The sequence below is a fragment of the Diadema antillarum genome, unplaced genomic scaffold, assembly GCF_040938485.1.
Source record: "Diadema antillarum isolate AM-2024a unplaced genomic scaffold, OU_Dant_1.0 seq00000051_RagTag, whole genome shotgun sequence".
Taxonomy (NCBI): Eukaryota; Metazoa; Echinodermata; class Echinoidea; order Diadematoida; family Diadematidae; genus Diadema; species Diadema antillarum.
In genome coordinates this window covers 137,065-142,826 of record NW_027271160.1, presented here as the reverse complement: position 1 = coordinate 142,826, position 5,762 = coordinate 137,065, and positions in this window count along the sequence as shown.

Below are 5,762 nucleotides of genomic sequence, written 5' to 3'. Positions count from 1 at the left end.
GTCTCCGATCCGGTTTAGTCAAGTAAATTTACTTATACAGGCACTCAACAACTTAGTCCCTAAATAGACAAGACAAAGAATATTCTAATGATGACCTAAGAAATAAATTTGTAGAGACATCTTGTTTCTGAAGAAGAACAAGTGTTTAGCTTCCCTTGATCACGCCATTTTCCGTGCCGATGAGTGAGAGCGGTATGGTGTCTTTTAGTCGAAAACAAAACAAAACGAAAAACTAAAAACTAAAAAAAAAAAAAAAAAAAAAAAAAAAACACGATGAATGACACGCTGTAGCCACCTCTGAAGTTTTACCTTTAAAGTGCACGTGTTTCTTTGAATAGTTAGTCATTAGCATTATTTTTTTTTCCTTTTCGCCCGAAATGCATCTTTCTCGATGAAGAATCAATCAGATTCCATTAGTATGTTAATTGAATCAGTGAATGTAGAAAATTGATATTGAAACACTCCGTGAAAGCTAGTGCAAGGAAACTCTCTCAACAAGCAATCCGTTCAAGAGTTGTGCATTTCGAAAGTTTTAGAAAATTCCGTTATGCTGCTCATTCTAGACGGAAGATTTGCAGTGACTTGTGAGTGATGTCACAACAGCAATAATAACGTAAACAGAATTTCACAAATTTTCGTTTTTCTATAGGACACCGCAACCTCTTCAACAACTTACCTTCATGTCTAATGTCAATGGCAACTTTTGTGAAATATTCTTTACTTTTTTTACTTCACTCTTGCATACCATTCCTTATGAAATATAAGATATTATTTCTGATAATATTTCTTTGTTAATTGCAATAAACTTATCGATTTTGACACCACAAATTGCTGCAAAGTTTTCATCATGAGAGGGCGACACATGGACTATCAACTGGTGCTGCACTATTCAGAGCTTTGTGTATTTCTCAAGTACATGTCAAAAGATCATCGTAAAATCACTGTATGCAAATGGTTTCAGTGTTCAGTTATTAAATTTTCTCAGAGTCTGCTTCAAAGTGTACTACATGTAGGTGCAATCAAAATTAACGGACAAAATTCATTTGCTTTTTCAGTTATCTTATTTTGTGTATTGATGGCTGCATGTAAAATCTTACAAATTTTAACTGATTTTATTTTATTCAGCATTCCTTTTTAAATGTATAATCAATGTAACACAGTCAATTAAAAAAAATAATGAGTGCAATATTTTTTCATCTAACAATTGAAACTGGTTCCTGATTAATTCAAAATGTACTACGTTATGCAATGACAATACATATTATACAAACTAAAGAATCACATGTACCTGCCGTTCAAAAGACAAAGTAAGCAATTCTAAAATAGAAATAGAGGAGACCATAATCATGAGCAAACGCTCATGATTCGCTTGACGAGGATAATGGTCTAAGAAAATAAGTTGTCTATACCATGGCCGGCGCAGCCGTGGGGGCTCGGGCCTCCACACTTTTTATGCACCATATAAAGGAATTCATAAGGTGTCATCACTTTGGGCCCCCCACACTTTTTTTTTAAACCCGGAGGTACGTAAGTGGGACTAAAATAGAAATAGATAGGGATCTTGAAGTATGGCGGCGGTAAGTTTGTGTTTTTTTTTTCTAAAGACCTTTTGTTTTGTTTTTTGTTTTTTGCTTGTCAGCTGAAGAAACCCGGGGGTGTTTCATAAAGAAATTATTTGTCATTGTGACAAATCGTACCTGTGACAAAATTTGGTTGTCATCAGTAACAACTTGGCACTGATGACAAATTTCCGTTTCATAACACTTGTGACAACTTGTCACAGAAAAAATATATTTGCAAGACCGCGGACGAGCCTAATGACAGATTTTAGTGACAGCGGCCGATTGAAAACACCGCACGAAGTACTCGACAGTGTACCCCTCCGTGACAGTAAGTTTCTTTGATTTTTGCCCAAGATATTAATTTATGGCAATACACACTATTCAGACTATTGAATAAATGTATTTGATGTTATGAAAATACGTAAACTGTAGGTGCTTGATTGACATATGTACTCCAAAATTACTCGACTTGTCCGTCCTCCAGTCGTGTTACTTTCACTTTTACTGACGCTCCGATATGACATGGGCGTAGCCCGCCGGAGCTCTGGGGGAGCTCCTCGTGATTGCGGTGAATTGATATATGGGGCTATGGTAGGCGCTGATGAACCTTCGTATCCATGATCAAATCTAAAATTCCATATAATTACACTGAACCAAACTCACGTAAAATGCACGATAGCTTATTTTCGATCACTCGTGTAAATTTGAACCAAATTAGTTACCGGGAAGTAGTGTTATCGACGATAAATTGCATGTCGTCGCTGATCAAAACAACTTGCTCTTTGCGAGATTGCGAGCTTTTAATGGCGAATGTACGCCGCGTACCGTACCTTGAACCTTCCCTGCAGCAGCTCTTAGTATTAAGCTAAACTGGGATAAACTGTGCGATGATGACATCGCCCGACGGTGCTTGAAAGTGCGATAGAAGTAGGGCCCTATTATATCTATTTACAGAAAATGGCATGTGTGTGCAAATAAAAATCAGGCTGCCACGTGCCAGTCTTACAGCATTTTACAGGAAGCTGCAACCTTTCTGATGACTGGTAGTGGTAGCTCTGCATGGGCAGCCCTTTGGAAGGTATCAACAGTAACCGGTTACGTGCAGTGACAGCATTGCTACCCAGACAATTTGAAACTGAAGTTAGCCATGTAATATTAGGCGTGTCACATGCTAGCGTGCATTTTTCTTCAAGTCTGAGAGTGCATCACAACCTAGATTAGATGGCTAACTCAAGTCCCATAAGTGTTCGCTATGAAGCTCGAAGAATGAGTCAAGTTTGGAGCGACGACATGTTTAGACCCTACATGGCTACATCATTACATGCAAGCTGTCGATGTAGATAGCAATGCTTCCCTAGAACTGATTTGGTTCAAATTTTTTTGAGTCATTTGATGTTAAGTAGGTTCTATTCTTTGCAATGTGAATTTGATGGAATTTAGGTTATGGAGTTTGGGGAAAACTTCCTTATGTCCCCAGCCCCCATGGCCCCCTTACTCCACCACTTGCACATGAAAAAAAAAAAAGAAAAAAGAAAAAAAGAAGAAGGAATGTGGGACTCTGGGTTTGTGCATTCATGCAAAGGTACCATTGGGTAGTATTTTAACTAGTAACTACCTCCAGTGCAGTGGTATGGAAAAAAAAAAATATTGGGTTGGGGTGACATACACATGCACATGGCTGCTAACTATACACAGCCCAGTCACTGTGTATAGTTACATGTACATGGCTGCAAATTTAAATTGGGGCCTCATCTTTTAAAAGTACTGTAAAGTCTGTATAGAGGTCTAGATAGACGAGACCTAGCAGAAGTGAGAAACCTGCTATGCTGCAGTAAAGTAATAGAAGGATTGTGATGTTAGCCTGCACCATAGCAGCAGGCCTATGTCATTTCAGAAAAGATCTGGATGTAAAGACGCCATCTTGGGATGACCTTGATTATTATCTGCATCGTGTATACACTGTATGCCAATAAAAAGGACAAATCTCTACAATCAAAGCATAGAGTGGACCTGCATTTACAAAGATGAGAAAAGGATTTTGACTTGTTCAAATTTCTATCAGGTGGCATATTTGTGACATGTTCTACTTTTGTTGATTTAATCTGATAACTAAATCTTTTCTTGAGCTACATACCATGCATTGTGTCTGCAGAATGTCTAATGTGGATATAAATGTAGAGAACCTACATGTATAGTATGTCTAAATTGGAAGTTTATTGTTGGTCAGTAATCATTGATATTACGCCATTATACTTGTGGTCGTCACATTTCACTTTCCCATTCATATTTCTCTGACAACCATCTGTAGTCATTGCTCCCTCACAACCCTCTCCCACTTGCACTGAAAGGTTATGTTGTCAGGTAAACACTCATTCACTGCAGTGTATGAAAGGTGTAAATAGTTCATTCAGGGAGAGTAAACATGCTTTTGTTTTTCCTCTGAGTTGACTGTCTAGTGTGTTCTTGAGTCGATAGCCACAAGATGTAGACGCAAAAAACCTTGAAAACCTCTAAGAAAACCTAGATCTTATACCCTTAATTTGTAATCACTGAACCCCTCCAAGTCCTCAGCTTTGATGAATTTCAGGACTACAAGTCATGCTGTCTTGGGGTGTTGACTATTTCATACTTGCAGTGAATTTCAGTTTCCAGTGCTTATCGTTACATTTTGTTTTGGGGGAAGGGTTGTGATATGCCATCCCTCACTGTGCCGAGGTTGTGTGCAATCAAGTTACAAAAGGTTCTTTCTTGCATCTTGTCACCATGATGTAGCTCAAGAAGTGCCCGGGCCTGTGAATTGACGTGAATTGAGAGGAAGACTGTCAGTCAATGCTTCAACTAGACAGTGCCAATCTTCTTGAAGTGCATTTTGCTCATCAGTAACCAGAAAAACAAGGAGCTACAGCGTGTAAGTCAGTAAGTGGTGAGTGTTTCATAGACTACATCAACTGTTATAATGTATCAAACTATTTCTGATAGTTTTGTGCTGAAAGTGAAACCATAAATTCACATTAGGTTCAGGGGTTCTCGCACATGTCACATGGGAGGACATGAGTCTGTTTAGAACTGCAGCTAAGAAACAGTTTGGCATGTGAGATGACTTTCTTTTTTTTTACAACCAGCTTTTGGTGTCTTTTGCCAGAAAAATAAGTCAAAAGCCAAGCCTGTATTTTGGAGTGTATAGGTTGTTGAATACAACATGAAACTTGTCTTGTTTGGGAGAATTAGCCACTGAGTAATTGTTTTTTACTCATCTAAATATTCAGCAAAGGCATAATGTTGACTCATTACTGAATCATTGTGCAGTGATTAGTATGTCACACAATTGAACAGAAACATACAGTGTACAATTACAAAAGTGCATGCTTATGCTGAGTTTTCTCTTTCCAGTACCGGTAGGTATTATCAGAATAGGCGTGAATTCAGAAAATAAGTTTTCCAAATCTGGTGACAGAAATGAACACGGTTTCGATTTGATGTCTGCAGTTGTGGGTTTAAGGCATATTTGCAGTACATGAGAATGTAACATATGGCATTCTGGTGAATAAACCAAACTTTATGGCAGTTCTTATGCATAAATCATGCAATTCAATTTTGATAGAACATGAATCAAAGAATATTTTTTTTTCAATAATGACTCATACTGTGTGAATAATGGAGAGACATTACCACATGTTCAGGCTCCCTTTCACGTTACTTTATTTGAGTGCTTGAGTACACGACTCAATTCCCCATTGGGGGAGACCCTCCCCCATTCCTTTGCTTTGATGAATTTTAGGCCTTCAAGACATAGATGTCTGGGGATGTTAATTCTTTCATACTTTCATGGAATTTCAGTTTCCTGTGTTTATTGTTATTTTTCCTGTGGGGGTGACCTGTCATCTGTCACTGTGCTGAAGTTGTGTGCAATTAACTTATCAAATGTTGACTCTTGTGTCTTATCACCCTGATGTAGCTCAAAAAGTGCCTCGGCCTGTGTATTGACACAAGTTGAGAGGAAGACTGTCGGTCGACTTATTGTCAAGCCATACATCAACCAGACAGTGCTAATCTCCGTGACGTGTATTTTGTTCTTCTGTACCCAGAAAAAGAGTGATTAAACTCTATGGTAAGTGTTTTATTGAGTATGTCGGCTCAGCCAAACTGCTGCCATGTATGTATTGAAGGGATTGTATAGTATTGGTGGAGACGAGAATTTGG